Raw genomic sequence first — 17473 nt, 5'->3', positions numbered from 1 at the left:
TCCTCTGCTTTGAGGAATCTATTTTAGCACTCCTAGATGAGTGTGAATATAAGTCCTAATATTGATTATGGGGTTTGGAAAAAGCTGTACAATGATGTCCCATGAAGCACTCAGGTTGGAAGAAGAGCTGAAATTTCCAGAAGTATAGCTTTAGATGGTAAAGATATCAAAGGCAAGGCACATTGTCTTACTTGGGTTTAAGAGCCTACTCCTAAGAGCCTGCCCACATCATTCCTTCACAGGTATGCAGTGGGAAGAACTGAGTTTCCTCCTTGTAAAATGGAGCAAATCACAAAAGAAACCCCAATCACAACCACCAAAAAGCAACACGGGACAAATCCTGCCTGTACGTGTCAGTATGGTTTCATAGGGTAATTGGAAGGACAGCACGGGATTTAGAGATGGATGAGAAGGACCAAAGATGTCACAGCCTCAGACAGGCATAAAAACAACGGCAGAGTTTGGCCAAAGCATCCGTGTGTTTGAAGCTCTGCCTCACAGCGTGCTGCTGCCAGTGCTCAACTTAGCAGCTGAGCTGCACAGCCCACAGCCAAAACCCCAATTAGAAAGTAGTTGTTCATTCCCTTCAGCCTTTTTCACCTGGACACTCCGTTACCTTCAGCTGTGAAATACAATAAGTTTGCGTTTAATTTGGAGTTATCACTGACAAAACTACCTGTAATTGCACCATTTGTGATAACCCACAATAGTCACAACATCAAAAGTAGGAAAGCCAGTGCAGAGAGTGAAAAGGTGGCTCTTCTGGGTGAGTGGGTAATAATAAGCACAAATAAAAGGACTCACATCTAGAAGTTTGTTGATCCCTGCTTACAAAGCGCTTGACCTTCAGACTTTCAGTCTCCCATCTAAAGCAAGGAACTCACAGAACCACGTATAGGAGATAAATTGCAGCAAAATAATAGAGAACATTTCAGAGTCAGAGCAGCAGCCACTGCTGCCTGCAGGCCTCAGCTTCACACCTGCCTTCTCCCTGTGACAGGTGACCATCTTTTTCTCAGACATTGTGGGCTTCACGAGCATTGCTGCCTCCTGTACCCCCCTGCAGGTTGTTGAGATGCTCAACAATCTCTACATCTGCTTTGACAGCAGGATTGAGTCTTACGACGTTTACAAGGTGAGGACAAACCCACAGGCAAGGAATCTGGATGTAGCTGGAATCCTACGTACCGTGTGCTGGTGAATATTAAAGACACCCATCCAGCTGGTCAGAAGCCATGAAGTGCAATCCCCCATCACACAGGGACTGTGTTATCATAGAATGGATTACATGGGAAGGAATCTTAAAGATCATCCAGTTCCAACTTCCCTGTTGTGGGCTGGGTACCCCCACCAGCTCAAACTGCACAGGGCCCATCCATGGCCTTGGCGTCTCCAGGGATGGGGCACCCACAGCTCTCTGGGCATTGCCAGGGCTTCACCACCCTCAGAATAAAGAATGCCTTCCTAACATCTAACCTTTATCTCCCCTCTTGTAGTTTAAAGCCATTTCCCCTTGCCCTGTCACTATCAGACCATGTAAAAAGTCAGTTCCCCTCCTGCTTACAAGCTGCAATTTCCTTTTGAAAGAAAACTCAGTGCTCAGTGACAGACATCCCTTTCCATCAGGTGGAAACCATCGGTGATGCCTACATGGTAGTGAGCGGCCTGCCAGAGAGGAACGGCACAAAACATGCAGATGAGATTGCCAAAATGTCTCTGGATCTCCTGGCAGCCGTTCGTCAGGTCGTGATCCCTCACATGCCAGCAAGCAGGCTGCAGCTGAGGGCTGGGATACACACGGGAGCCTGCGTAGCTGGAGTTGTGGGCTACAAAATGCCTCGCTACTGCCTTTTTGGGGACACCGTAAACACTGCCTCACGCATGGAGTCCACCAGCTTGCGTAAGTGGCTCTGGCACAAGGGGAGGGAGATGTAGGATGCCATAAGGGAGCTGCAGGATGCCATGAGGGAACTGTAGGGTGCCATGAGGGAACTGCAGGCTGCTATGAGAAGCTGCAAGATGCTATGAGAGAGCTGTAGGATGCCATGAGAGACCAGCAGGATGCCACAAGGCAGCTTTAGGCTGTCCTTTCTGTACTGTTGTGCCCAGAATTTCACCCAGTACTCAAGGTGAGGTGGTGGGCAAGGTAGATTGGCACAGTCCCTCAACCAGCCAGCAGCACGGTCTCCAGGAATGGAGCAATCACTCCTTTCTAACGTTCTGTTCTGAATCCTAGCACAGAAGATCCACATCAGCTCTGCTACGTACAATGCTCTTCTCACAGATGATGCCTATGAAATTGAACTGAGAGGAGAAATTGAAGTCAAGGTAACCTGCTTTCTGTAGCTGTGTTACAGTAAGGGAGTTTAATGAGTTAGGGTGGATTTGGCCATTGCTCTTCTGCATATTACAAGCCCCACAGCCACAAAGTTCTCTTGCTAATTCAATTAGAAGTGGCTATACATGATTCCTCCTCATCAAAATAAAAGCACTACTGCATGCTTTGAAATACAACTGTTGTGCCTGCATTGCATGAAACGACACAAACATGGGTGAAAATATTAGGATTCAGTCACAAAAACTCACAGATGTAAGACTGATCTTAAACCCTCAGAAGTACTGCCAGCGAGCAACATTTTTCTGCACTGGGAGAATGAGCATGAGCACCCAAAGAGCATGCAAATCACAACTCTTTTCCCAGGTAGCAACATTTCTTATCTCTGCAGCTGAGATAATTAGCAGAATGCAGCACAAGTAGTAGCCCTAGCCATAGTGATTCTCAGCTTCCCATGAAAACAGCCATTTTCTGCTCTCTCCTTATTCTTGTCCCAGAGCAAAGGGAAAATGAAAACCTACTGGCTCCTCGGTAACAAGAACTACAGTGTCCAAAATGACAGCCTGGTGTGTCACTGGAATCCAGCTGTCTCCATGAAAAGGAAGATGGGAAGTGGCCATGGACCTGCCCAGCAAGTAAGGAGGTGAACACGGAATCCACGAATGGCTGAGATGTTGAACTTGTGTCTTTGTCCTGTAAGTAAAGGGATCTGCTGCACATAAATACAAGCTCCAATATGTGTTCCTCTCTGTCAATAGCTTAGTGCAGGCACTGTGGGAGCAGTACTGACTGAGCAGAGCCCTGTAACACCCTGGGATGAGCTGAACCCTGACAGTCGCACTCAAGGGAGTTCTAGACCTGCCTGGACCTCTGAGAAAGCCATCCATGGAACGAGCCAGAAGCAGAAGAATGGCTGTCATCAAACTTCCAGCCAGGACATACGAGGGGATCTTGCTTCATCGAGCCCTCCTGCTCTGGATGTAGAATGCAGGGCACAGCTTGGAGAACATGGTATGAAAGTAACAGGACAAAAAGAGTTTCTCCCAGGCTCTGTAGATGAGATGTGACAGGGTAAGAAATCACTTATGCTGGAGAACTGGACTGCCTCGAGCACACATTGGTTTTACATAGCTTTCTCTTTTTCCTCCTAGCCATAATTCACATCTTAAAGCATTCTGATTACTTGAGAACTGAAGACACCAATAGAAAGATAGAAAGATGTCTCTAGAAGACATTAGAAGGAAAAGCTATTTCTCTCAACAAATTATAGTTTGCTTTCCTTTGCTTGTTGCAGGAAATGACACCTCTGTAATGACAAAATTGTAAGTTTCTCTATTTACATCTAAGAAAAACGTGGGCAAATTGAATTGCTTCCTGATGGTGACCATCACTAAACTCCACGCAGAGTTTAATTCATTTCTTAGTGGGCTGCACTCACCTGTTATCATTAACTCTATCTTATCCTGCTTATATCTGCTTAGGGAATCATTCTGAAGCAAAAATGTGAGGGAGAGAGCTTGGCCTGTCTCCTCTTCCAGTAGATATGTTTGTATCTGACTATTTAAGAGATTTTGAGGGAGGAAAGGCAGGGGTTAATGGCTGCAAAAGGTAACAAGAATAAAGGCATACATTTAGAAGGAAGTCAAGCATAGAAAGCTGTAGTTGGATTTTGTTTTTCCTAAGATAAAAGTAGTTTTATGGGCTTCTGAGGAAGCTGGTCTGCACTTCTCTTTTCATTCATGGGGTTAAAAAAAGACTGAAAAAAACACATCTAGGTTGATGGCCAGTAGGGAAAAAGAGTGGAATCCTGTCATCTGGTTCCCACTCAGCAAGTGGGATCAAACGTGGATAAAACAGGAAAGTGGGGACAGAGCTAAATGTTGAAGAGCATCAGCTTTCAAGTCAGTGAGGGAAAATGCCTCAGGTGCACATACGCCCTCACAAGCAGGCATGAAAGGAACCCCACAAGGAGAGCAGGGGAGGGACAGCTGGGTACTGCAGGGCAGCTCAGAGCCTCAGTGGGGAGCCCCACGCTGGCTCTAATTGTTATGAAAATCCTGGGTCAGGATCAGAAGCAAATCATTTGCATGGAAAATTGAGCCTGTTCTGATCTTCATCTCATCAGAGGCTTCTGCGTGGGTTTTTAATTAAGAAAATAGCAGTAAATGACCCTATGTTCTTGATGATAGACAGCAATTAGTGCTATTAACAAAACATGCTTTGGTTCAACCCCAAGCAATCCATCTCCAGAGATGAAGTGGGGTAAGATGAGCTGCTTTACATGCATCTTGCTGATGCTTTGATATGGTGCATTGATTTCCAAAGATTTTTGGGTTGCCTGCGCCTGACACACAACAAGGCTTGGGATGGATTTAGGTTGAGGCTTTACCAGGTTGGCTGACCTATCTCTGAGATTGTAAGCTGGATATTTATCAACTGAAAAGCCTGGGTCTGGATATGGCTAACACGAGATCTCTGGTTTCTTGTCCCTTCTCCTCTCCTCTCCCTTCCCATCCATTCCTTTCTCCTCTCCTCTCCTCTCCTCTCCTCTCCTCTCCTCTCCTCTCCTCTCCCTTCCCGTACAAAGGAACAGTGAATTTCAAACTATTCAAGGACACAGAGATGTACCTTCAATTAGACAGTAGGGATAAAAACAAGTGCCATTTTTCTCTCTGACATACGAAGCCGTAACTTCTCACCACTATCACTCAAAGGTTTCACTTCGTTTCATCAAAGATCAGACAAATCAGTTCAGCCAACCTGCACCATCCATACTGCAGGATTGCATGGGATGCACGGTCTGGATAAAAAGCTCTCCAGCAAATCTAGAAACAATTATCTGCTTTCCCCCCTCAAGCAGCCCGTTCACACCTGACTCCTCACGATGGCTGAGCAGGGGAGAGAGGAGAAGTGGCGTTTTCCTGCACTGAACGCCAGGTGTCATTGCAGGCCTGCCTGATGTAGGCTGCATTCACAGCCCTTAAAGCATCCTTTGGGGATATCGGGAGGGCAGACGTGGCAGCTCCCACAGGCTTATGGTGACAAAGGAAGTTGCTGAAAGCAGTGAAAGGAGAAGTGAATGCCCGCTGACTTGCCACAGCATTTTTCTCTTGGAATGGAAAAGGTCAGGGAAGCTAGAAGGCCTTAAAGACAAGGCATTCAAAGGGAACATCCACTTGAAACTGGAGAGCAGGTTTAAAGGAGGCAAATGAATACAGTGGAATAGAAACAAACAAACAAACAATTCACACATCCTGGAATATTTGTCAGCTTCTAGCAAAGCAGAACGTCCTTGCTCCCAAACCCACTCTGATAGTGACTGTTCCCTACCTTCATGACTTCCAGAACACTCAGGATGGTGTTTACAGCCCACGTGGAAATAGAAGCTAGAAGAATCAAGGCTGAGCACCAGACTCATTCAGTGCTCTCCACTGAGTTACTCAACTCAGCACTGCTTCTCAAAGTGTTAAGAAGTTTTGTTATTAAAAAAATGTGTCAAAGTGAGAGAGGGATGTGGAAACAGAAACAAAAATAAATTCATCTAAGTCAGCCTGACAGAGTTCTTGCCAGTGACCTCTCAAAAATGCTGGATGGCACTGCTAGAAAAATAGAGCAAAAGCTACACCAGACTGTGCAGTGGTTGGGGTAACTCAGGTGGTCTGAATGCTGGAGTCCTGACCTCAAGTTCCTTCTTTCCTGCCGTTAATGTGCTGCCAAACTCCCAGCTCCTGGTGGGATGCTCAGCACATGGAGTCCTATGGTCAGCTTTGTTCTCATCCATTAATGCCCAGCAGCAGCCAGGTGCTACAGCTTGGACCTTTGGAACACTCAGTAGCTCCAGGCACTTTGCACACACCTTATATGAGCTATTCATGTGTTTAGGCTTCAACTGAATGACTGCAAGCTGGGAAGCTCCGCTGGCTAATAGCCTCACATCATGCAGAGGCTATGCCATATATCCAGCAAACACCACGTAACAACCTCCAGAGCTATTGTCCTTTCTGTCCTATGTCCCTGCTTTCAGTACTGCTCAGAAAGGGCCCCGTGGGCAAACCAGTCCAGCTGGATCTCCAAGGGGCTTTTCCTATTTACCCTCCTGGAAACGATGCACTGCAGGCTGTGGGGAGTCCATTAGCTGACTGGCTGACCTGCAGATAGAAGCAGCTGCTTAATTAGCAGGTTTAAAGGAAAATAAGGGGTGGGAATTCACTCCAAACTCAGTGATGTAAAGGCAACAGCTGCTTGAAAACATTTTTTTCCCCTTTCCTATTTAGAGAGCTCTTCAGAGACACGGCTTTTTACACCACTAATTAAAAAGAGCAGTTCAGGCTTCATTGAGCCTTAAAGCACAGGAGTTTGCTATTCAAGCTCATGGGAACAGCAAAAGGTGGGGGCATAAAACCGCAGTGATTTAGTGGAGTTTGTGCTCTGCCTCTCCCCTTTCGTTTGCTGTTCTCAGAGCTGCTCAGCACTGCATACATCATTCAGCACAGATATGGTCTGACACTGCTATGGGCTCAGAACCAGCTCTGTGGACTCCCGGGTCTGTATTTATGTGGTTGAGCCCCAAAAAGAAGGAATGGTGTTCAGAGCAATTGACCAAGGCAGAATAGAGAGAAGTCTAAATGTTGTATCTGGCTGCGCCTAGCCAACATAGTGATAGGACAAGGGGGAATGGTCTTAAACTGACACAGGGGAGGTTTGGGTTGGATATGAGGAGGAAGTTTTTCACTCAGAAGGTGGTGATGCACTGGAACAGGTTGCCCAAGGAGGCTGTGGATGCCCCATCCCTGCAGGCATTCGAGGCCAGGCTGGATGTGGTTCTGGGCAGCCTGGGCTGCTGGTTGGTGACCTGCACACAGCAGGGGGTTGGAACTGGATGAGCACTGTGGTCCTTTTCAACCCAGGCCATTCTGTGATTCTAAACACAGAGCAACTCACTCATTGGATCAGATCCACTTTACCTTCTGATATGCCATCTCCTGAGCTCCTGCCTCCTATCCTCCTCCAGCTCAATACAAGGCTGATAATGAGAGCAGCACCTCCAGCACCCCGCTCAGTAATTCTTACTGCCCAAATTTAGGCTGAATGAGGCCAGACCAAGGACTGTGGACTTTGTTTTTAAACCCTGAAGAACACGCACAAGACCGGAGAGAGTCAGAATCTATTTCAGGAAGGTGTCTGTGGCCGTCAGGCTAAAATTAGACCATCTGTTCCTAAAAAGACCATGCAGCATGACAAGGATTTGGCAAGAGGCTCTTCAGTTGGGAATGTGACATAGGAAGTGCCTACATGGCTGTTGGCAGTGATGTCACCTGCTGGTGCTGCACCAAGGGGGGCTCGGGAAGCTCCGGTAGAGAGCACTGGAACTTGTTCAAGCCACTCTGTATCTGCAGGGGGCTGAGTGTGGGGCAGAAGTGTCGACAGGCTCCACTGCTTCCCACTCCCCGATAAGGGAATCTGTGGCTGTGACAGAACTGGTATTCTCACACTATTCCTGATGGGCCCTTCAGCAAAATATCGGTCCCTTCTTCCTGTCATGCCCCCACCTCTGGCTGCTCCAGGAATTCCTGTTTCTGAGCTTGCTGCCTCCACACATGGCTCACCAACACTCGAGCTGGCAGAACCATTGGGAACAAGGCCTAGAATCTCAGCCTGGAGGACAGGACGTTTTGTTGTCTCAATGAAGGTACTTGCTCGGAAGCTAAGCTGAGGGGCAGCTCTCAAACCTGTACAAGTAGGGATCCATTCTGAGGTTTAAAGTACAGTACTACGATGATTAGAGATGTGCAAAAAATAGCTCTGGAAAGCCATGCAGTGTTTCAGTGCAGAGATACAAAGTTTTGAATGCAGCATCTCTCCTCCAGCAGAAGCTTTCCGGGCATTAGTGGAATATCTTCATTTTGGACAATTAGTGAGTATCTGCAAAAGCTCTCATTAGCTCTTGGCTCCATGGTTTCAAAGCTGCACAGACAACAACCCACTTTCAAAACACCCATATAAGTCAGGAGAACATCGTATACACCATGCAGGGGGCAATGCAGGGAAAAAAAGAGTTGTTTGTATTACAGACAAGATCACAGAAGTGATGAACATTTCCAGTCCTCAAAGCAGTACTTCACATACAGCATCATAGAATCATCAAGGTTGGAAAGACCACTAAGATCAACTAGTTCAACCATCAACCCATCAGCACCACACCACTAAACCTCGTCACTCAATGACATCTCTCTTCTTGTTGAAAACTTCCAGGGATGGTGACCCCACCACCTCGCTGGGCAGCCTGTTGCAAGACTTCAGCACTCCTTCTAGAAGAAATATTTCTCAGTACCCAACCTGAAGCTCCCCTGATGTCTTTTATTCTGAATAATTACAGAATTAATTAGGTCCTGGGAGATCACATTGTCCTGACACTAAGAAACAAGGAGAAAGAACGACACAGGAACATGCTCTAGCAGTTTGTCAGAGCAGATTATTTACAACACCAGCTGCAAGATGTGAGATCTGCCTGCAGATTGGGTCTGTTAGGACTTCAGTGAAGGCCTCCTATGCTGTGGGCAATATGAGACTGATAGTTGTGTCTTTGCTATGAATTCATTAAGCTCTACAGCTGTTAGAACCCTGGACCAAAATAAGCCTTGTAACCAGCAGAGCAACACCTCACAAACGGTTTGCCTTATAATCTCTTTTAAGAGGCTAATACTCTTCTCATTTACGTTAGCTCCAAACTGTTAAAACCTCTCAGCTTGTGAACCAATGCTTATAATGATTACTTTATGCAAGAAACATTAATCTTTCTAGAAAATGCAGCTCACTTTCCATTACTGCCTTCCTTTCCCCTCAGCTCCCAAAACAGCCATACCCCATATTACATATATGTATTCTCACTGATGTTTCTGACGTGTCTGGAGGGAAATATTGTTCTAGTTATGGGAATATTAGGAGATTAGGACTCAGAACTCATTTTAAGCCTCATTTTCTAGGAGCATTCTGGAGCTATTTAGCTGTTCATGCCTATATCCCTTTCATTCCTTATTGACTAAGAGCAGCTATGGCTTATTAGCATATCAGCTTTTGAATTTGCACCCTAGTTCACCTCTACCTCTCATAAGCATCTCTGTGCACTAAAATATCATGTGCTAAAGTGTCAAAGAACTCCTAGTCCCATTACACTTGTCAGGAGCATCTGACCTATCTAGGCTGAAGAATGTGGTTGTATCATACCCCTTCTCTCCTCCATTCATTCTTCCCATGGCCAAAATTTCAGGCCTTCTTGGTCATTTCCTGATCTGCTCTGTCCAGAGATATGATGTCATTGCTTACAATGGTCTTCACACGTCAACACTAGGCAGAAAATGTGCTGTTATCCTCAGGGAGGTGGCATGGTAAAGCAAGCCCTCTTGGTCAACAAAGCAGAGGTTATGTGAAGAATCTCCAGTGGGCAAAGGAAGCTAAAAGCGTTCTTTGCCTCTGAAGTTTTCTGGATCTGTGGCACTTTATCAGCCATGCAAAGAGGAGCCATAACAGTATGCTGGTTTTAATTAGGCACAATTGATACCTCTTCACAAATTTCCATGATATGGATGTAATTAAACATTTATGTTGTGTGTATTAACGTATACCAGTCTAATGATTTCTCAGTCTGGTTGTCAGTTCTACAGTAACCTGAATTCTCCAATCACACTGTGAGCAGAGGGCCTGAGATCCAACCTCCTCAGTTTGGCAATAAAATTCCATCCATTCCCATGTGAGACCCTGAGAAGTGGGAGCATTCCACTACAAGGAGCACTCTGCTGTGAGCTCAAGCTGACTCCACGCATGTGGGAGGAAACTCTTGAACACCACATTGTCCTGAAACAAGGTTTAAGCTGTATTTGCTGTGGTTAAACTATCCCAGTTAGAGGAATGGTGCTTTTACTCAAAGCCCCAAGAATTCTGAGCTTTCTACCAGCATTCAGTTGCATTACACAAGTGCCATTTGTTCCTACGAATTAACTACATGAAATCCTTAATTCCAGAATAATTCTGTCTGACCCACAGAATAAACTCTTACAGGGAGAGAGGGACTGTAAATAGCTCAGGGTGAGATCATTCCTGTCCTCATTACACACAGGCAGATTGAACATTGATATTAAACACACTGCTGCCTTCCCCCATCTCTGTGATTTCAGACAGCACACTCAGTGCTTCCGTGTACATGAAGAAGCAGCCCTGCTTTTGTACATCCCCAGATCACACTACAGCCAGCTTCAAGCCCTGGCATATAACCAGGCCGCACATCTCTTTTTTGTCAAGACAGTGATGTCCAGAAGGTGCATCCCAAAGGAACGTGGATGGGTGCAATGAAAGTTCAAGGAAGAAGAAGAAAGGTGAGGAGGTAACAACTGTGTTCCAACACGTTATTCCCTCTAGCCACCTCAATGTCACAGCAAAGACACAGGGAGAAATGCAGCCCCTGGGGACTCTGTGGATGAAGTCACAGGGCCTGACAGCCTTGTGCTGAGGCTTTGTAACAAGTGCCTGGTGGGAAAGGCAGGGCCACGGGTGCCTGATGTGACAGGGGAGGTGTGAACGCGGCGCCGACAGTGGAGTTTATCTCAAGCACGAACACAGGCTCCAGCCCTGTAGCCTGAGCACCTTATCACAGCTTTAGAAGTGTTAGTTTTTGAAACGCTCCTCGCCCATCTCGCTGTGCTGACAAGCGAGGGCTAAAATATCCTGCCCCTCCACCACATAAGGATGGAGCTATTTCCAGAAACCTGGCGAACACTGAGTATTTTCTGGGAAAACAAAGAAGGGTTGTCAAATCAAGAATAGTGGGTGATAAGAATCACCATAGCTACAGTGAGTTACTAATAAAGAGTAGCTTAGCTAGGAGCTGGATGAGGCTGCGTTCCTCTTGCCAGTGCTCAGCCACCCAAAGCAGCATGGAGCTCTCTTCCTGCTCACAAGTACTCCAATTTACATCCACTGCAGACCTCTAGGGTGGTCCTCCTGGCACAACTTATTGCTGCCACACTGTGACATGAAGCACTTGCTTTCTGATCCTAGTGAGCGAACATTGGCACCTGCACTTATCCAGTTGTGCCTGATCTGATGAGAAATACTGGTACAGAGGACTGTAAGCGTAAGCAGAAGAAAGAATAATACATATATGTATTCACAGTAATCTGAGCAGTTTTCCTATGTAGCCCTCTGCCTTCACAGAGCAGGGTCACATCTACCAACCTCTCCCCCTGTACCTCCAGTCAAGGCAAGTCCACTGGTCTGAGATGCATCAAAACTAATGGGTAACTGAGATCCTAGTCTGGGGATGCAAAATAAAGGAAGATTTAGGTTGAATATCAGGGGAAGTTCTTTACTATGAGAACAGTGAGGTGCTGGAACAGGCTGCTTGAAGGGGTTGTGGATGCCCCATCCCTGGAGGTGTTCAAGGCCAGGTTGGATGGGGCCCTGGGCAGCCTGGTCTACTATTAAACGGGGAGGTTGGTGGTCCTGCATGTGGTGGCAGGGTTGGAGCTTGATGATCCTTGAGTTCCCTTCCAACCCAAGCCATTCTATGATGCAAATTAAGGTCGTGCCCTGTGCCGCTCTCTCAGAGGCAGAACAAAACCTGCAGTAGAGGACAAGCTTTATGCAACAGCTCCATTTTAATTAGCCAAATTATTCTTGGGTTCATCACTAGTCATTAAGGGGAGGGAGAAGGGAAGTAAACAACCACAGCAATTATTAGAATGGTTGTCATTTCATTTCTAGAAATGGCTGCTTCTGCAGTAGCTCAATGCTGATAAATGGCACGCAGCAATAAATAGCACAATGGGATAGTGTGAACTCTTGCCCCTTTATTTGGCTTCTTGGCTGGCAAAGCTTCCAGATCAATGAGCGCTGTTGACAACACTCAGAGATATTCCAGGATGTACTGTGTTGCAAGGAAAGATCTGGCATATGCCATCAGGCAAAAAGCTGGCCAAAAACACTTTAGAAATGTCCTTCCAAAGCCCATCTCTCCATACAGAAACTTACATTCTGCAAAATTTGTTATGGATCCAGACCAACACATCTAATGAGGGCCTAAAACTCACCACCCACCATAAAACCTGAGGTCCCCTGTGCATCACGTACAGCCATTCATACATCCCACATGGACCACGTGCCTCCCCGGGACAGAACCACTCACACATGGCCTAAAGCCACTGCTGGTACTGTCTGTACTGTGATCATGAACAAGGCTGAAGCTGTAATTTTATCAAAACCTGCCACAGTATCTGATCTTTTTTTGGCTCTTTTTGTTTTTAAACCTGAATGCGTTCCTGGACTTTGAGGCATATTTTTCACTTGCCAGAAGAGGTCACCAAACACCTCGTTAACGAGCTGTGGATTAATGCAGCTCCCTTTCTCCTTCCAGCTGCTATTCAGCTGTATATTCTGTCGCACAGAGAATTTCACCAACAGAGATCTGATTTATTTCCCATAGAAAGAGCTACCTTTCCATAGCAGTGCAGTAATATGTCCACCAATGAGACCTCAGTTTAAGCACCAGAGGTCTGTAACATAAGAAAGAGGAGGAAATCACTCTGATTCTGATCAGTTCAGTGCAAGACCATCCAACAGACTTCCAAACTTAAGGGTCAGCAAGGAGCAAGACTGGCTACCACAGGGCTAGGAAGAGTGGTTTGAAACAAATGCACACAGCTAATCCATGCCTTCAATTGCTGTGTGAATACTTTGTGTAGACACCCCTACCTTTCTGCATTAAGATGCTGTTCATCATTAGGTGCACTAAGATGCTGTTCATCTTCCAGGAAATGAAGCTTAGACAAAAGTTTAGTTTCAGGAGGCTTTATCATCACATCACACAGCGTGAGCACTGAAGCTATGAGCGTCCTCATACAACCCCTTGGAGAGATGAATCACTGAAAAGGGGCCAGGAGCACCCGGCAGTGAATTACTCCATGTTGCACCTCTCTCTCTAATGTTATCCAAGTGCCAATACAGGCAGATAATGAGAGAAATCAGGCTCTGATCTTGGCAGCAACAGGCCAGATACAGAAGTCCCTTGTGGCTTCTTTGTTTCCAAGTGCAGATCTTCTGCAGCAGAGATGGGAATTGGCCCCATCTCCTCTCACAGTAAGCAGCAGTGAGGCAGAGCACACAGACAGCCATTTGATTAGCACTGAGTACCATCATCAGCTATTTCATCCCCCCCCTCTCTGCTGGTAGGCTCCATTAGTGTCACCAGAAAGTGATGAATGTGTCTGACAAACCAAATACTAAAAATTTTCTCTGAGTCCAACACTCCAAAACCACTCACGACCTGCTACTAAACGTCAGCCTGCTGCCCTCCTTATCCTCAGGTGACCCAGACCCCTTCTTAACCTTGCAGAGGAAAACATCCCCTCTCCATTCCATTATTGACCCATCAGGGAGCATTAACGAAAGCAGGCCAGCTGAAGCAAAGGCAAAATGCATTGTTGGAATCCCAGAGAAGAGCAGTGATGGCGCTGAATCCCTCTTGCTGGCCTTTTCAATCCCACAGAAGGTGCTGTTGGACAGGAAGGTAGTGTGTTAACACAGAGACCTTCTTCAACATCAGTACCTGGATATCATTGTTTGCATTCTCCATTATGAATCGATATTCTCCCTCTTCTACTGTGGCTACAAAATGGGTTGTATTCACTCTTGAAGAAGGTTGCTCTACCTGAGGCAGCACTCTGTATAGGTGAATATTCCTAAGGAGAGCTATCAAGGCTGTGATATCAGCAGTGACCAGATCAGCAAAATTAAGTGATAGGAGTGGGTAGGATGGGCTGAGCCCAGAGTTCAGCTAGTCCAGACTTTACCGAGATGCTCCATGTATGCAGTAGGCCACTGTGTGAATACCTGACTACACTAAGTTCTTTCTGAGATACCTAAGGCTGAGGTTCGTTTTGTTCCCTACAGCCATCCTAGAGGGTAAGGGAACAAATTCTACTTCAGTGCTAATGCAGATTCTATGGATGGAATCATAGAATGCCTTGGGGTGGATGAGATTCAAAGATCATCCAGTTCCAAGCCCCTGCTGCAAACAGGGTTGCCAACCAGCAAATGAGGCACCAGATCAGGATGTTCAGGGCCCATCCAACCTGGCCTTGAGCACATCCAGGGATGGGGCATTCACAACTTCCCTGGGCATCAGTGCCAGGGCCTCACTACCCTCTCAGTAAAAAAATTCCCCCTGAAATCTAATCTAAATCTCCCTTCTTTTAGTTTAAAACGATTCCCCCTTGAGCTATCACTATCAGGCCATGTAAAAAGTTCATTTTCCTCCTGTTTATAAGCTCCCTGGAAGGCTGCTGTCAGGTCTCCCCCCATTCATAGATACACCTGGTAAGTGAGCTCAGTAGTTTCTGTGCCCATTCCCTTTTCTGAAGAGAACTGATGATGCATATCCCTCTGCACCCCTTCCCACAACAGGGCCTTGCTGTCAACACGTACTCTAAGGTGAAGGCAATAAAGTGCCAGATGAGCAAGCAGAGCACCTGCGGCTGGGTAATAACCAGCAAGCCTGAGCTGGTGATGATGCTGTGTGCTGAACCCTGCTACAGCTCAGCCACCAGATGAATCAGAAGAGGGCAAGGGAGGGAGACAGCCAGGCAAATGCTCAGATAGCACAGTGAAATGTTAATGTCCTATAATGAGGAGCCCTGGTGCCAGCTTCCATCACGAATTTGACAATCCCACTTTAACAAAAGCACTACAAACACATCTCTGCCCTTTCAGCCAGCTGCAGTGAGCCAGGAAATGCTGGCCTGAGCAACTGGGAAGGAAGAGGAGGCTGAAAGGGGTCTCCGGGTTAGGAAAGAGAAGGATAATGAGTTACTGTGGCAGTGATCTAATGGTACCTATCTAAGCAGGCCACATGCCATCAACTTTACAGCGTGCATTTCTCAGAACACCCTGCAGAGGTGGAGCAGAAACATTCCCAGAAGTTCAACATGCCCTACCTCTTTTCTTTTAATAAAAAAAATTGCAGGTACAAGAGAAATATCTCAGTAAACTAGGAAAAAAATCCTGTCGGAGATGAGAAACACACATCAACCTGCTTACTTCATTCCTTCCATCCTACCTGGAGGGTACGCTGTACAAATGAACTCTCAATCACTTCAAAAATGGCCAGAAAGCCATTTCCTGTCACCCAAATATTTTCTGCTGCTTTCAGAAGTTCCTCCCTTCTTGAAGACTGAATTTGAACGTTAAAGGTTTGCTTTTAACCACACCATCCAAACCGTAATTTTAAAATTGCTGTAAACATTCAGGCATTGACTTCTGATCCTAACCAGAGCACCGAAGAGATCCAGAATGTGAAAAGAGATTGCTCTCTGTTTCTAGCCATCCCTGTCCAGTGCAATAAATGTGATTTGAATGCAGCTACAGCCTACGTGGAACAAAGCTGTCCTCCTACTCATCATTTCCGATCTCGTGTCGTTTTTGGAGGTGGAACATCCTTGTGTCCTGTTTATGGGGCAGCAACAGGATGAAAGCCAACGACATGAGTTACAAACAAGAGAATTCCAAGTAGGAATTTGAAAATCATTACATCACATAGCCAGTCAAATACTGAAACAGGGCCCAGAGAGGTTGATTTTCAGAACTCAACAAGGTGAGAAAGACGATCCAAGTTGGCTCTGCTTTTAGCACAAGGTTGGACAGAAGACCTCTGGAAGTCCTTTTCAACCTTAACTGTTCTATGATTTTTTCCATCACAGTCATGGTTAGTTACTGTGATAGTGGGGCTGGCAAGTGCTAACATTCAATAGTTACCAGAAAGACCATTCAGAAGTCCCATAAAAATTGTTCAAGTCTTGAGCTGAAACAGGAGAAAATAAAAGTTCAAAGATCAAAAGCCAAGAAGATTATTTATCCCCATGGATAGCAATAGGACAAGGGGGAATGGTTTTAACTAAGGTGGGAGGTTTAGGTTGGAAGTTCTTCACCCAGAGGGTGGTGATGCACTGGAACAGGCTGCCCAAGGAGGCTGTGGATGCCCCATCCCTGCAGGCATTCAAGGCCAGGCTGGATGTGGCTCTGGGCAGCCTGGGCTGCTGGTTGGTGACCTGCACACAGCAGGGGGTTGGAACTGGATGAGCACTGTGCTCCTTTGCAACCCAGGCCAATCTGTGATTCTATGATTCACACAGACTGATAACAACATCTCAAATGAATAAAACAACCTTATGCTCCTCCCCTGACCTTCTCTTGCTGCCTTGGTACACTGCAAAACATACACCTCCATCTTCTCTTTTACTTTCTCCAGAAGGGGGAATGCTCATGTGTATCTGATCAAGTTGTTCTATGATTTCATCCTCTAATAAGATTTGGATCAAATGTGGTTTTAATCAACAACAGAAAAATCCCAACGTCATAGCATCCTTTTCTGTGATAGAAGGATCTTTATAAGCTGCTTCCTTAAAGAATCTCTTTCCATGCAACTTTTATGTCTTAAACTGACCTGTAGATGAAGAAAAGGCTGAAAACATTTAACCTTTGGCCTTTTCCATGCTTTCAGTACCAAGAAGAATCTTAACCTCAAAGATATGATGAAAGGTGCCAAATGGGCCTTAATTTCCATTCCCTCCCTACAGATCCAGCCTTTAACTTTCTGCATCACGTGTGTGGGAAAAAAAATATCAGACAAAGATCAAGGTGTATTACTGCATACTCAGAAACATCCCCATTTTATCAGTAGGGCCAAATTCCAAGCTCCAGCAGAACACACAACTGATTTTATGGCTGCTCTTTCCCACTGCCCCCAGCATTGAACAATTTATTCGCGAGGAATTTAGTACAAAGCTCATCAGAAGCAGTGAGGACTTGGGGGGATCAATTACCTACATACAGTTTCATCAGGGGACACACACACACACCCCTCGGGTCCTTTCACACTAGAGGAAAGCCTGGCCAACAGCAAGGATTTAATTACCTCGAGGCCTTCGCTTAGGACTGATCTACTTCTGTTCACAGGATCCATTTTGTTCAAACCTGGTGCATCGATTGACTCAGTGAATAAGTAAAAACGTAACGCACTAAACACATTTGGTTCCTGCAGCTCTGCAGTGTCTCTGTAACTGCACTCGTGGTAAGAAAGAAACGGGGGCTGTG

This window comes from Lagopus leucura, unplaced genomic scaffold (assembly GCF_019238085.1).
Source record: "Lagopus leucura isolate 7727_CA_CO unplaced genomic scaffold, USGS_WTPT01 Super-Scaffold_100037, whole genome shotgun sequence".
Classification (NCBI taxonomy): Eukaryota; Metazoa; Chordata; class Aves; order Galliformes; family Phasianidae; genus Lagopus; species Lagopus leucura.
The sequence above is the reverse complement of the archived record's forward strand: the minus strand, read 5'-3'. Positions refer to the sequence as shown.